The sequence below is a fragment of the Mobula birostris genome, chromosome 3, assembly GCF_030028105.1.
Source record: "Mobula birostris isolate sMobBir1 chromosome 3, sMobBir1.hap1, whole genome shotgun sequence".
Classification (NCBI taxonomy): domain Eukaryota; kingdom Metazoa; phylum Chordata; class Chondrichthyes; order Myliobatiformes; family Myliobatidae; genus Mobula; species Mobula birostris.
In genome coordinates this window covers 174566848-174583616 of record NC_092372.1, presented here as the reverse complement: position 1 = coordinate 174583616, position 16769 = coordinate 174566848, and the positions used below count along the sequence as shown (strand labels likewise).

General features: G+C 41.8%; 1 protein-coding gene across 2 annotated transcripts in view; it reads left to right on the top strand.

Annotated features, from left to right (window-relative positions):
* cdk14 (cyclin dependent kinase 14) overlaps positions 1–16769 on the top strand; it is a 633043-nt gene that overhangs the window by 544745 nt on the left and 71529 nt on the right. The window lies entirely within an intron of this gene.

Sequence of the window (16769 nt, the reverse complement as noted above, 5' to 3'; positions counted from 1 at the left end):
AAGACCCTTCAACAGGACTGAAGGAAAAAAAGATAAGGAGTAGATTTAAAAGGTGGAGGAGGGAAGAGAGAAACAGAAGGCAATAGGTGAACCAGGAGAGGGAAAGATGAAGTAAAGAGCTGAGAACTTGATTGGTGAAAGAGATACAGGGTTGGAGAAGGAGGAATCTAATAGGAGAGGACAGAAGACCATGGAAGAAAGAAAAGGGAGAGGAGCACCAGAGGGAGGTGATAAGCATGCAAGGAGATTAGGTGAGAGAGGAAAAAGGAGATGGGGAATGGTTGGTGAAGGTGGGGGCACATTACCAGAAAGTTTGAGAATTTGATGTTCATGCCATCGATTGGAGGTTACCAAGATGGAATATAAGGTGTTGTTCCTCCAACCTGAGTGTAGCTTCATTGCAACAGTAGAGTAGGCCATGGATTGACATGTAAGAATGGGAATGGGAAGAGGAACTAAAATGGTTGGCCACTGGGAAATCCCACTTTTTCTGGCAGATGGCATGTAGGTGCTTGGCAAAGCGGTCTCCCAATCTACGTCGGATCTCACGGAGGAGGAGATACAGGAGGCCACACCGGGAGCACCGGACACCCCAACAGACTCGCAGGTGAAGTGTCACCTCACCTGAAAGGACTGTTTAGGACCCTGAATGGTAGTGAGGGAGGAGGTGTAGGGGCAGGTGTAGCACTTGTCCGCCTACAAGGTAAGTGCCAGGAGAGAGATCAATGGGGAGGGACAAATGGACAAGGGAGTTATGTAGGGAGCGATCCCTGCGGAAAGCAGAAAGTTGTCGGGAGGAGATGTGCTTGGTGGTGGGATCTCATTGGAGTTGGTGAATGTTCTGGAGAATTATGTGCTGGATGCGGAGGCATGTGAGAGAGGACGAGAGGAATTCTATTCCTGGTGGGGTGGCGAGAGGATGGGTGAGAGCAGTCATGCGTGAAATGGAAGAGATGCAGTTGAGGGCGGCATGACTGGAGGAGGAAGGAAAACCCCTTTCTTTGAAACAGGACGGCACCTCCTTCACTCTGGAATGAAAAGCCTCATCCTGAGAGCAGTGCGGCGGAGGTGGAGAAATTGAGAGAAGGGGATGGCGCTTTTACAAGTAATAAGGTTGGAAGAGGTATAGTCCAGGTAGCTGAGAGAGTCGGTGGATTTATAATAGACATCAGTAGATAAGCTGTCTCCAGAGACAGAGACAGAGAGATTGAGAAAGGGGAGGGAGGCGTCAGAAATAGATCAGGTAAACTTGAGGGCAGGGTGGAAGTTGGAGGCAAAGTTGATGAAGTTGACGAGCTGCACATGGGGTCAGGATGCTGCACCAATGCAGTTGTTGATGTAGTGTAGGAAAAGTGGAAGATGGAAACAAGTGTAGGCTGAGAACATAGACTGTCCGACATAACCGACAAACAGGCAGGCATAGCTGGGACTCAAGCGAGTGCCCATGGCTGCACCTTTTGTTTGAAGGAAGTGGGAGGAGCCAAAGGAAAAATTACTAAGAGTGAGGATGTTCTCCTAGATGGAGAGTGGTGGGGAATGGGAACTGGTTGGGTCTGGTGTCTAGAAAGATACAGAGAGCTGTTATTTCTTCCTGGTAGGGGATAGAAGTGTTTAGGGACATGACATCCATAATGAAAAGAAAATGATGGGGGCCAAGGAACTTGAAATCATTGAAGAGATCCAGAAAGAGGTGTGAAGTGTCATGGATGTAGGTAGGAAGGGACTGAACTGGGGGGGCGGGGATAAAACATGGTCGAGGTATGCAGATATGAGTTCAGTGGGGCAGGAACAGTCTGTCTACCTGGACAAGCAAGATCTTGGGTAGGAGATAGAAACAGGAGTTGTGGGGTGCGGGGAACTATTAGATTGGTGGCAGTGGATGGAAGATCCCCAGAGTTAACAAGATCGATGATGGTGTGGGAGACAATGGCCTGGTGCTCCTTAGTGGGGTCCTGTTCGAGGGGTAAGTAAGAGGAGGTGTCTGACAGTCGTTGCTGGGCCTCAGCAAGGTAGAGCTCAGAGTACTACAGCGCCCCACTTATCTGCAGGTGGTGGGGTTAGGATTGGTGCGGAGGGAGTGGAGAGCACAGCACTCGGAAAGAGCGAGCTTGGAATTGGAGAGAGGAGTGTTGAAGTCGAGATGGTTGATGTCCCATCAGCAGTTCTCCCTCCTGGCACTTATCATTACAAGCACAGCAAGTGCTACACCTGCTCTTACACCTCCTCCTTCACTACCATTCAGTCCTCCTGTGAGTCTACTGGGGTCATATACTGTGTCCGGTGCTCCCGGTGTGGTGTCCTGTATTTCGGTGAGACCCGACGTAGATTGGGAGACCACTTCGCTGAGCACCTACGCTCCATCTGCCAGAAGAAGTGGGATCTCACAGTGGCCACATGGTTTAGTTCCACTTCCCATTCCCATTCCGAGATGTCAAACCCATCAACTTCCCAGCTCTTTACTTCACCCATCCTCCTCCCAGTTTCATCTGTCACCTTGTGTTTCTCCCTCTCCTTCCCCTCATCTTCTTTGCTCCAGTCCTGCTGAAGGGTCTTGGCCCGAAACATCAACTGTACTCTCTTCCATAGATATTGCCCGGCCTGCTGAGTTTCTACAGCATTTTGTGTGTGTTGCCATTCTGCAGATGTTGGAAATCTTGAGGCAATATGCACAAATTGCTGGACCAACTCAGCAGGTTAGACAGCATGTATAGAGGAAAATGAACAACGAACGTTTCAGGCAGCGGCCCTTCTTCAGGACAAATTTATGTGTGCTGCATAAAATTCAAATTTAAATTTTATAAGCAGGTGATCTTCAGCTCAATCCTCTGGGTTGGGATGGATGGAAAATTATTGGAGGTTCTGAATACCAAAGGATTCCAGAATTATGAAACTAAAAGAACTAGAAACATTAAGGGAAATTCAATCCTATTTAAATTTGAAGTGATTGTGTCCATCTCTTCAATACAGAGAGACCTATTAGAATCAGAATCAGAATCAGATTTAGTATCACTGGTATTATGTTGTGAAATTGTTGTTTTGCGACAGTGCTACATTGTAGTACATCATAGTAAAAACTATATATTAAAATTTTAAAAGTATATATAGAAAATAAATTAAATAAGCAGTGCAAAAAGAGGGAAAAATACTGAAGTAGTGTTGATGGGTACATTGTCCATTTAGACATCTGATGGTGGAGGGGAAAATCCTGTTCCTGAAACATTGTGTCTGTGTGTCTTCAGGCTCCTGTACCTCTTCTTTAATAGTAGCAATGAGAAGAGGGCATGTCCTGGGTGATGAAGAAGGGTCTTGGTTGGAAACATCAACTATTTATTCATTTCCATCAGGTCCTCCAGAATGTGAAATATCAGTGTGTATGGTAATATGGGTTTCAATACAGGAGGACACATGCATCACAAAGAACTCATCATGATCATATAATATCTTTAATTTACTGCTTTTGACAGCTTGCTGGAATCAGAGGACAGTCATTTCAATGTATAGCTGAACTGATATTATAATTCACACATGATTTTAATAATTATTTGTTGTATTCCAACTAAAGCAACTCTGATTATCTTCACTGCATGAAGAAAAATACTGTTGACTGTGAATCAGCTGTTGTGTACAAATACTACAACGTTGCAAGGGCAGAAGGTTCATTTTGATCCTGAAATTCCTGACAAATATTCATGTTACCCCTTGGTTGATCAAGAATTGTTAATATGTATTTGTTCAAAAGCAACACACGTTAAATTTATAATGGGACTCTATCCACTTTTTCTTTTTATATCTAAACCATAGCAGTAAATTCTATGATTGCAACTGCTTCCAAAAGCACTACTGTCTTCTGGTCTACTATTGTTGGTTGTTAATAGTGGAGTGCATCAATTGGTGCCTGCTGTAGTCTTAATAATGTTAAACATTACCACCCTACTGAAATAAGAAAGTTGTACTTATAATTAAAACTCTTATTTTTTATGTGTGTTATTGCACAAAATTGGGTGTTATTTGATATAAACGAATTCAAGTAGAGAAAGTAGAGTGCATTATTACTCTGATTGGAGGGAGGGACACTTCACCAGCTGCATCCATACTGTTCACAAAATGATGTCAGATAATAGAGTAATTATGTATGTATTTAAGTTTAGAACCAGACTTCAATTTCTTTATTTTTTCACTCATCAGATTTCAAATGCTTACATTTAAATACTTTCTAATCCTTTCATAATGCCATTCTTTATGAGAGTTTTCCTCTAAAATTAAGTTCACTTTTTATGATATTGAACTAATTTGACAAAGTTGCAAGTAATTGAACTATATAGATTCCCACTCCTGGTCAGAGTCAATCAGAAATAGATCTACTTAAAGAATGATGCCAAAGCATTTGAAAACTTTTATTTTACCCATACAAGTATTAAACCTTTGCCCTCCTTGATGGCTAAATGTGCAAAATACTATAGGTCTATGTTTAATTGTTCAAAGATGATCAGAATTACCTTCCATGAACATTGGCAGGATTTGTGTTGTGTTTTTCAAAAATCTGCATCACTTATTCATACACAGCCTTCCTTGAAGGAGCAAGAAGAAAAAGGAACCTATCTTAATTTGAGAAAAACATGAAATTTTATTTATTTTTGCAGAAAATATATCAGGATAAATGCACAGTCACATAACTTTGAATTTCTGTGTCAATGAACAAAATTTAACTGTTTTCTACTTGAAAACACAAGAGTTCGAACTTTAATCTATTTTGCCTGCAGGAAAGGGGTAACCCTTTTCTTAGACTTACTTTTTCTGTAAGAAGCATGTCTGATTTTGGGGGACTAAATATGTTTCTTTGTTGTCAGTCCTGTTGAGCACAGTGCTGGGTTCTCTTTCCCACCAGGAAGGTCAGGCTATTGAAGTCCAGCCTATTTTATACCGTGATCCCTACTGCCTGTCTAAGCTACTAGACCAAATTGAAACAGCAGTTGCACATGCCATTTTCTACATTCATTGTGAAGTGTATGAAATACAGTTAGAGACCTGGGTTTCCAGGCAGAGCAAATATAAGCGCATGCACATGCACACACATACAAGTCTAATTGCACAGACACACAAGACAGCCAGGCCTGTCATTGATATGCATACAACCAATGGTCTCTAGATAATAGAGGTAATGAAGTCTTCACAAACCCTAATACAATTGAACTCTGTAAAGCCCAAACAGTGGCTAATTATTGCTTGGGAATTACAAGCTGAAACCAAACAGATGAAAATATTCTTTGTTGGAATGGGACTTCAGTTTATTCATTATTTGGCTTTTCATAAGCTTTAATTAAACTGCATCTCACAAGTGCAATTGGAATGAATGTGCTTATTTTCCATAGTATGCAATTTATTCACTCTGGTTATGCTTCAGCAATCAAAGCCAGCAGAAATTTTTTTGTTCATGCAGTGTGCAGGAGAGCAAGAGGAAATTGCTCGCAGGCATAGCTGTCAGAAAGTGTGAGTGCACTGGTGATGAGTCTTTGGATGAATTTAGGGATGATGCACGTTTCAGTAATTAATGTGTTTTAATTTATTCATACATTACTTTAAAATGCTTAATGAACTTAATAATTGAGGCTGAAATCTTTAATTTTAATAATTAAATTGTTTTGTTCTTAAAAGCAAATAATATGCATACTATACAGCTAATTTTCTCACTTTGCATCAATGTTTTCGAGTTGATTTTAGTTTCTTTAATCTATACCCACAGATACTTTGATCCTTCAATTTAATGTGCAGTAACACTTTATCTATATACTGTATAATAGATTCAAATCCTTTTATTCCTACAATTTCTTTATTTGTTGTTATGTTGCTCCTACTGAGAAAGTCCTCGTGAGAAACCCCAACCTGTAGGCAGTTAATAGACTACAAATGAACAGAAAACCTATGATTTCCCCTCCCCCAGGTACAACTTTCTAATACAAAAAAACTGGATTGACTCATAGCAAGTGGATGGCAATGTAGTGATTTCATGCTCAGTTGTTGGCTAACAAGATGCTCCAGTCTTTATGTAGTGATGCCTGATTGCAAGATGCACAGAATTGTATAAGGCTGAGCTGCCAAGGTTACAGATCAAACAGCTTAAGGGGATGCTGGGTTCCGAATGTAAGGAGGATTGTCTCTGCCCAGCAGGTGAGGAATGGATCTAGGTTGAAGATGCGGTGCACAAGATGTTGGCTTGCCTTTACCAATTCATAAAGCTGATAAATTAAAACATTCTTTCCAGTCCAGGGAATTGAGCAGCCAGTAATAGAGTTATTAACCCATAATATGCTGCTCACTTGTTGCAACTTGAAATAGACAAATTAGTATTTTAAGATTAACTAATGCTGTTTTTTGTGATAGGATGTTTTTTGATAAATAAGTACTATTTTACAGAGCAATATACAAACATGTTTAAAGGAAGGGTGGTCTTTCTGGACATCTTTGCTGGAAATAGCTTGGGAAGGCTGTTCTTGAGACAGATAGTCAGAGACAGCAGAAACAGGCCCTTCGGCCCTCCACATCTATGCCAACTATTGCAATCATTGATCCCGTTTAACCACACGGAGTCTGTAGCTCAATATCTTTTGGTGATTCAAGTGCTTGAATCTTAAATTTATGCCATTATCACTTTGCCAGCGTAAAGTGGTTTTGGCTTTTTATCTATGTAAGCCATATAATTTAACAGGCTTATAGTTGATGAGCAATGTTTGGTAAACTATAGGAGATAATTGCACATTAAAATAGAACTAAACTGAATGTAAAGGAAAATATAGAATATTAACAGGTAGAACAGTAGGATAATTGTTTCATATCTTTTGCATAGTACTGTATTTGCCAAGGTGGATTGGAGAGTGAGTTTGTAAATCTGGCAGGAGCAGAGGATGTTCGCAATGGTGAGGGTGGAGCTTCACGGGAGGGGTGTGGCATAGGTGGCAGAGAAGGAGTTTCAGGGGCAGAGAATGGTGCGGGTGCAGCCATACCCAGCCCTGAGACAGCAGGCAAAATCACTAAATTCAAAGTAATTTGTTTATTGATCATTATCGAATGTCTTTCTGGTAGTTCCTGCTCCTTCTTCCTCCCTTCCCCTTTTCCCAACCATGAATCTCCTCTTCCTGCCCCCTTCCAATTCTCAGTCCACAATAGAGACCATATCAGAATCAGGTTTATCATCACTCACATATGTCATGAAATTTGTTTTTTTTTGCAGCAGTACTCTGCAGTGCATAAAATTACTAAGGTACTGTGCAAGGGGTTTAGATGGGGTGGAATTTGTTAGGTGTGTTCAGGAAGGTTTCCTGACACAATATGTAGATAAGCCAACTAGAGGAGAGGCTGTACTTGATCTGGTATTGGGAAATGAGCCTGGTCAAGTGTCAGATCCCTCGGTGGGAGAACATTTTGGAGGTAGTGACCACAGCTCTATCTCCTTCACCATAGTGCTGGAGAGGGATAGGAGCAGACAATTTGGAAAACATTTAATTTTTTTTTAGCGTGTCACACCAGACAGTCAGCCAGTCTTGTCTGGCGCGTGGTGTCAGGATCGGTCTCCTTTCGGATTAACCGGGTCACGATATGAACGTTCCTGACTCAACCCTTTTTTTTAATGAGGCCAAGCGGCTAGCTCAACGCTTAACCCGGCACGGATGGAAAGCGTGCTCGGGGGGTGGCCAGACTTGGATTCGAACTCGGGAGCCTTCGCTCCGGAGTCCAGCGCTGATGCCATTGCGCCACCAGCCGGTCAACGTTTAATTGGAGTGGGGGAAATTTGATGATAATAGGCAGGAACTTGGGAGCATAAATAATTTGGGATAGACAAAGGGAAGTGGGGGAGAAGAGGCACGCCATGGTGATAGGGGATTTGTTAGTTAAGGGAATGGACAGGAGGGTCTGTAGGTGAGAACAAGCTTCCTGGATGGTATGTGTTCCTCCTGGGTGCCAGGGTCTGGGATATCTCATATTGAGTCCTCAGCACTTTTAAGTGGGAGGCTGTACAGCCAGAACTCCTGGTCCTTGGAGGTACCAATGATATGGGTAGGATGAGTGATGAGGATCTGTATAGGGAGTTCAGGGCGTTAGGTGCTAAGTTAAAGGGCAGGACCTCCAGGATTGTGATCTCAGGAATGCTATCCATGCCATGTGCTAATGAGGCCAGATCTAGGCAGAGTACACAGTTTAAAATGTGGCTGACGGGTTGGTGTAGGAGGAAGGGCATAAGATTTTTGGATCATTGGGTTATCTTCCAGGGAAGGTGAGATATGTACAAAAGGGATGATTTGCACCTGAACTGGAGGGGGAATAATATCCTAGTGGGAACTTTTGTTAATTCTGCACGGTGGGGTTTAAACTAGCATTGTCGGGGGATGGGAACCAGAGTGTCAGAACAGTTAGTGGAGAGTTTGTGGAGGCAGATATTGGTAATACCTCAGACCTTAGAAATCAAAATGTTAAGCACGGTACGACTAGTGTCCTGAGCTGCCTGTATTTGAATGCAAGAAGTATTGTAGGATAGGTGGATAATAGTGCTGAAGATGAGGTAGCTGGTTTACAGATAGAGGCAATGTGTAGTGAGGAGAGGCTGTTGATAGGGCAAAATTGCAGTCGATAGTAAAGGTGGACAAAAATCAAAAAGGCTGAATACAGGACTGAAGGTGGTGTATTTGAATATGCGCAGTATACGGAATAAGGTAGATGAACTTGCAGCACAGTTGCAGATTGGGAAGTATAATGTTGTAGGCATCACTGAATCATGGCGGAAAGAAGATTACAGCTGGGAGCTTCATGTCCAGGGATACACGTTGTATTGAAAGGATAGGCAGGAAGGCAGATGGGGGGGTCATTGTTCTGATGATAAAAAAAAATGAAATCAGATCATTAGAAAAAGATGATATAGGGTGTTGAATCATTGTGGATAGAGCTAAGGAACTGCAAGGGTTAAAAGACCCTGATGGGAATTGTATACAGACCCCCAAACAGTAGTAAGGATGTGGCCTACAAATTACAATGGGTGGGAGAAAATGCATGCCAAAAGGGAAATGTTATAATAGTCATGGGAGACTTCAATATGCAAGTAGATTGGGAAAATCAGGTTGGTGCTGGATTCCAGGTGGAGGAATTTCTAGAGTTCCTACAAAATGGTTTTTTAGAGCCACTCATGGTTGAGCCCATTGGAGAATCAGCTATTCTGGACTGGGTGTTGTGCAATGAACCAAAATTGATTAGAGAGCTTAAGGGAAAAGAACCCTTTGGGGCATGTGATCATAATATGATCAGAATCAGGTTTATTAACACTGGCAGGTGACATGAAATTTGTTAACAGCAGCAGCAATTCAATGCAATACATAATCTAGCAGAGAAAAAATAATAATAAATAAAATAAAAATGATAATAAATAAACAAGTAAATCAATTACATATATTGAATAGATTAAAAAGCATGCAAAAACAGAAATACTGTATATTTTTTAAAAAAGTGAGATAGTGTCCAATAATTCCATTTAGGAATCGAATGGCAGAGGGGAAGAAGCTGTTCCTAAATCGATCAAATTCACTCTGAAATTTGAGAAAGAGAAGCCAAAGTCAGATATATCAGTATTACAGTGGAGTAACAGGAATTACAGAGGCACGGGAGAGGAGTTAGCCAGAATTGATTTGGCAAAAAAAAACTCTGGCAGGGATGACAGCAGAGTAGAAATGGCTGGGATTTCTGGAAGCAATTTGGAAGGCACACGATATATACATCCCAAAGAGAAAGAAGTATTCTAAAGGAAAGATGACACAACTGTGGCTGACAGGAGAAATCAAAGCCAACATAAGAGCCAAAGAGAGGGCATAAAATAGAACAAAAGTTAGTGGGAAATTGGAGGATTGGGAAGCTTTTAATAACTAACAGAAGGCAACTAAAAAGTCATTAAGAAGGTAAAGATGGAATACAAAAGTAAGCTATCCAATAATATTAAGGAAGACACAAAATCTTTCTTCAGATACATAAAGTGTAAAAGAAAGGTGAAGAGTAAATATTGGACCATTGGAAAACAATGCTGGAGAGGTTGTAATGGGGGACAATGAAATGGCAGGTGAACTGAATAAGCATTTTGCATCAGTCTTCACTCTGGAAGACACTTGTAGCATAGTGGAAGTTCCAGGTGTCAGGGATCATGAAATGCGTGAAGTTACTATAATTAGAGAGAAGGTACTTGGGAAACTGAAAGGTCTGAAGGTAGATAAGTTACCTGGACCAGATGGTGTACATCCTGGAGTTCTGAAAGAGGTGGCTGAAGAGATCATGGAGGAATTAGTAATGATCTTTCAAGATTCACTAGATTGTGATATGTTTCCTGAAGACTGGAAAATTGCAAATGTTCCAAGAAAGGAGACAGGCAAAAGAAAGGATAACTATAGGCTAGTTATTCTGATGTCAGTGGAGTCGATTATTAAGGATGAGGTCTCAGTGTACTTGGAGGCACATGATAAAATAGACTATAGTCAGCATGGTTTCCTCAAGCGAAAATCTTGTTTGACAAATCTGTTGGAATTACGACCATAAGACATAGGAGCAGAATTAAGTCATCAGCCCATCGAGTTCTCTCTGCAATTCCATTATGACTGATCCCAGATCCCACTCAACCCCATACACCTGCCATGGATCAGGAAACAATCAACTTCTGCTTTAAGTATACCTACAGACTTGGCCTCCGCCACAGTCTGTGGCAGAGCATTCCACAGATTTACTACTCTCCATTCTAAAAGGTTGCCCCTCGATTTTGAGGATGTGCCTTCTAGTTCTGGATACCCCCACCATTAGGAAACACTTTCTCCACATCCACCCTATCTAGTCCTTTCAACATTCAGTAGGTTTCAATGAGATTCCCCCCACCCCCGCATTCTTATAAATTCTAGTGAATATAGGCCCAAAGCTCATCATATGTTAACTCCTTCATTTGTGGAATCCTCCTCTGGACTCACTCCAATGACAACACATCCTTTCTGAGATATGGGGCCCCCAGAGTTCTCAAAGAGATAGCTGTAGAGATCAGACAAGGCATTAATAAAGATCTTTCAAGAATCACTGGATTCTGGAATGGTTCTAGAACACTGTAAAATTGCAAGTGTCACTCTTCAAGAAGGGAGAGAGGCAGAAGAAAGGAAACTATAAGCCAGTTAATCTGACCTCAGTGGTTGGGAAGATGTTGGATTTGATTATTAAGGATGAGATCTGAGAATACTTGGGGGCACATGTAATTAGCATGGTTTCCTCAAGGGAAAATGTTTGAAAAAATAACAAGCAGGATAAACAAAGGTGAATCGGTTGATGTCTACTTGGATTTTCAGAAGGCATTTGACAAGGTGCCTCACATGAGGCTGCTTCACAATGTCCAAGCCCATGGTATTACAGGAAAGATTCTAGCATGGATAAAAGCAATAACTGATTGGCAGGAGGCAAAGATTGGGAACAAAGGGAGCCTTTTTTGGCTGGCTGTTGGTGACTAGTAGTGTTCCACAAGGGTCTGTGTTGCGATAAATTCTTTTTACCTTATATTTAAATGATGGAATTGATAGCTTTGTTGCATAGTTTGTTGCAAAGAAATGGCAGATAGAATACAGTGTCAGGAAGTGTATGGTCATGCACTTTGGTAGAAGAAGTGAAAGGGTTGACTATTTTCTAAATGGAAAGAAAATACAAAAACTGAGGTGCAAGGGGCTTGGTAGTCTTTGTGTTAGGATTATCTAAACATAGAAACATAGAAAATAGGTGCAGGAGTAGACCATTCGGCCCTTCGAGCCTGCACCACCATTCAGTATGATCATGGCTGATCATCCAACTCAGAACCCTGCACCAGCCTTCCCTCCATACCCCCTGATAGGTTAATTTGAGTCTGTGGTGAGGAAGGCAAATACAATGTTAGCATTCGTTTTAAGAGGATTAGAATATAATAGCAAGGTTGTAATATTGAGACTTTATGAAGTACTGGTGAGGCCTCATTTGGAGTAATGTGAGCAGGTTTGTGCCCCTTATCTTAAAAAGGATGTGCTGAAACTGGAGAGAGTTCAAAGGAAGTTTATCAAAATCATTCCAGAATTGAATGGCTTGTCATATGAAGAGTATTTGATGGCTCTGGGCCTGTAGTCACTAGAATTGAGAAGAATGAGGGGTGACCTCATTGAAACCTATTGAATGGTGAAAGGTCTTGATAGCGTAGATGTGCAGAGGATGCTTCCTATGGTGAGAGAGTCTAAGACCAGAAGGCAGAGCCTCAGTATTGGGGTGAGTCTTTTTAGAATGGAGATGAGGAGGAATTTCTTTAGCCAGAGTGGTGAATCTGCGAAATTCATTGCCACAGGCAACTGTGGAGGCGAAGTCTTTATATTTAAAGGAGAGTTTGATAGATTCTTGATTGGTCAGGGCATGAAGGGATACGGGGAGAAGACAGGAGATTGGGGCTGAGAGGGAAAATGGATCAGCAACATGATGAGTTGGGCCTAATTTTGCTCCTTTATCATATGGTCTTATGGAACACCCTAGTCATCAGCAGCCAATCAGAAGAGGCTTCCTTTATTCCCACTCTTTGCCTCCTGCCAGTCAGCTAAATGCTAGTAACTTCCCTGTAATACCATGGGCTCTTATCTTGCTAAGCAGTCTCATGTGTGGCATCTTGTTCAGAGGCTGTATATAACTCACATCAAGGTCTTTTTACCCTTGCAGTTTCTTAACTCTAAGCACAAGGATTCTGCATCTTCTGATCCTATGTCACCTTTTTCTAAGGATTTGATTTCAATTTTTACCATTAGAGCTACCCCACTCCCTTTGCCTACCTGCCTATAATTTCAATAGAATGCATATTCTTTGATGTTAAGCTCCCAACTAGGATAGTCTTTCAGCCATGATTCAGCGATGCCGATGGTATCATACCTGCCAACCTCTAACTGTGCTACAAGATTATCTATCTTATTCTGTCTACCATGTGCATTCAAATATAACACCTTCAGTCCTGTATTCGTCACCCTTTTCAATTTTGCCCCCATGTTACACCTCAACTCATCCACTGACTGCAATTTTGCCCTATCATCTGCCTGTCCTACCTCACAATATCACGATACAGAGCTTTGACTTGTATACCAACTGGCCCATCCTCACCCCTATCACTTTCGTTAAAAAAGTAAACATTACGACACTACTGGTGCTTCATGTGTGATGAAACTGCAGTGGCGCCAGGGAGTTCAGATGTCTCATGACCTGGGGGAAAGAAGCCATTTCCCATCCTAACAGTTCATGTCATAATGCAATGGGTCCTGCCCAATGGTAGGGTTAAAGAGATTTTTGGACGGACTTGAGGGATCATTGACAATGCAAAGGGCACTCCTGATAAGTATCTCTGATTCGTGGAAGAGAGCCCCTATTATGCTCTCAGCAGTCCACGCAATCCTTTGTCGGGACTTGCGGTCAGATGTTATGCAATTCCCGTACCAAATGGTGATGCAGCTGGTCATGACCTCTCACGGCTGCTCCGATAAAAATTGGTTAGAATGGGGGAGTAACTCGTCTCAATCTCCTCAGGAGGTGGAGACGCTGCTGTGCTTTCTTGAGCAAAGAGCTAGTGAGATCGTGCACTCCCGGAAACTTGGTGGTCCTAACTCTGTCTATGGAGGATCTGTCTGTGTGCCGTGAGGAGTGGTCAGCCTTCACCTTCCTAAAGCCCACAATCATTTCTTATGCATTGATATGAATGCCGTTTGCCATCATTTGGTCTGTGGCCTTCTATACCTTGCCAATTCAAGTTCTGACCTAAATGCTTCTCAGATTATGGCATCTGCCTCCACCACCAAATATCGAGCGTGAAATAACACGATAAAGAGCCTTCAAAGTGAGACCATCGGTTGTAGAAACTCCAGAAGTAGAATGAGTGTAGTTATTGCCTTTGGTTCAAGAGCCTGATGGCTGAAGGGTATTAATTGTTCTTGAACCCGGTGGTGCGAGTCCTGGCACCTGTACCTTCTAACTGATGGCAGCACCAAGAAAAGAATATGGCCTGGATGGTGAGGATCTTTGATGATGAATGCTGCTTTTCTACAGCAACGTTTCATGTAATTGTTCTCAATGGCTAGGAGGGCTTTACCCGTGATGACTTGGCTGAATCCACTACCTTTTGTAGGATTTTCCACTCAAATGCAATGGCGGTCCCCTACTAGTCCGTAATGCAGCATACTTTCCACCACACATTTGTAGAAGTTTGCCAAGTGTACGTACAGTATCTCTATCTCTATTCATAGTGCCCGAATGGTTAATATAGAAGCTTTAAATATATTAGTTTCAACATAAAGCCCATGAAAGTCAGAGAAAAGACACTTTTGCTTTGAACTGTCAGTGAAGCTACAAATGACCTGGGAGAAGTATAATGAAAGCTTCCTCTTTGATCCAAAAAGAGGATAAAAAGTTTTATTGTAAATTAAATAGAATTTTACAATATAATAATGATGTAATCTAGGAGTATTTGCTTTATTTTTGATAATGTATTATAATCCTATGGTTTTCTTAGGGCTGCACAATCATCCATTAATTAATTTCTGCTCATTTAGCCACCAGAAATAGTCAGCCAAAATTTTTTTGCTTGCCTGAAAAATTGTGTAACGAATAATTTCCTGGGGATCTTTGTACTTTCTGAAAAGTATTGTAGCAAATATAAGGAATCAGTAGCTAGAGTGATTAAGGTTTGCATTCCTCATTACTTTCCTCTCACCACTAGAAGAGATGGATTTGTTGCTGTGCTGAAGGGACATGTATCTGATAAATGAAATGCCAGAGTTGGAGCTTGAGGGAATTGATATAGTAGACTAGGCTTAAAGAAAGCAAAACTGGAAAATTGTTTCATTATTGTCATACATACTAAAATACAGTGAAAAAAATGTAGAGATCATTTCATTCCAATGGTGCGTTGATGAAGTGCAAAGAAAAACAACAGAATGCAGAATTAAGTTTTTGAGTTACAGGGAAAGTACAGTTCAGATAAAAGATAAGGTACAAGCCCATGGACAGATACTTCATTGATCCCAAAGGAAACTACAGTGTACACAGTAGTATTACAAGTGCACAGATATACAAATATTAGAAGAGAAGTAAGAAAGAATAAAAAAAAGTTAACTTAAAAAGATGTAAAAGATTTACAAGTCAAAGATGATGGGACTTACTAGATTTCCAAGTTCACACTGATAAGATGGTAGTGTAAGAGTTATCGTAATATTATACAGTAATGGGTGCATAGTCACACCGTCCATATAAGAAGTGCTGGTAGTATTGCACGGGGTGTTCATAATAGCAGGGTGTGGTAAACAGAGGTTAATAACAGTCTAACAGGAGGAGATCATCACTTCCCTGGCTATAGGTTGACTCATTAGAGAGCCTAATGGCTGAGGGTAAAAATGACCTCATATATCGCTCTTTGTAGCACTGCAGTGGTAGATTGTGAGATCAAGAGTTCATTTTACCTTTCTAGGGGACTGTTCAATAGTCAGAATCTGTCTTAAGCTTACTGGTATGCTTCTGCCTAATGGGAGGGCCGGGGAGAGGGAATGTCCAGGGTGGGTGGGTGTTTGTTTCTGTTGGCTGCTTTCTTGAGGCAGAGAGAAGTGTAGACAGAGTCTTTGGAGGGGAGTCTAGTTTCTGTGATGTGCTGAGCAGTGCCCACAACTCTCTGCAGTCTTTTGTGGTGAATAGGCAGAGCCGTTTTTCCATACCAAGCCCTGATGCATCCAGGTGGAATGCTTTCTTTTGTGCATCTATAAAAATTGTCGATAGTCAAAGGGGACATGTCAAATTTCTTACTCCTCCTGAGGTATTAGAGGCGTGTGTACTATTTCTTGTCTATGCCATCTACATGGTTGTACCAGGGCAGGCTCTCGGTGATTAATCACTCCTTCAAGCTTGAAGCTTTCAACTCTCTTAACCTCAGTGCCATTGATGTAAATGGAAGCACGAACACTTCCCTCCGTCCTGTAGTCAGTGACAAGCTGCCAAAAGAAAGTTGTTCAGTCAGATATTTGTTCATCATACATCTCTGTCTGTCTGCTGAGGCCTTCATCAGTTAGAGTTGACCATGGATATTGCATCCTAGCTGTCTAGATACTCAAGCCTAGGCAGTACGATATGGAGAGCAAGCTGTTGCCCATGTAGCAAGCTGTCTCCCTCTACGCATCTGATCTCCAAAGGAATGGCAGAGATTGATACAGTTCGGTACCAGCAACGTCGCAGGAGTTGCCAGTCAGCATTGAACTCAATGTAGGACTGCCTTAGGGACTCCAGCTTCAGATTTTTCCCTTGGGGTTTATTCCCAATGCCTTCCTCATGAATGGATATCGCCACAAAGCAGCGGAGGTTTGAGATCAGAGTTTTCCTTCTCCAAGATGAGCTGCCAACCACAGCTGATGAGCCCCATCTGCCCGAAGCGATTGATTTTAAGGCGCTAGTAACCTGCCTTTGGCCTTTCTCCTGTTGGTAGAAACAGTTCCACTGGGCTTAGTAGCTAAGTCACACATGAAGGCCAGGAGCTGGACTTAGTTGTTAGAGGCTATTTGAGGCACACACCATTGGGAGCATTTAATAGGTAGTGGGAGCTTGTCCCCATTACGACCCCTGGCTATTAGAACCTTAAGGATCCTCATCATACGTATTGTTCAGAATTCTTTCTACCTCTTTTGGCTGAGGAATGGTGAGAGTGAAGGATGCATGTAAAGGAATGGAAGCTGGATTGCCTATGTGACTCA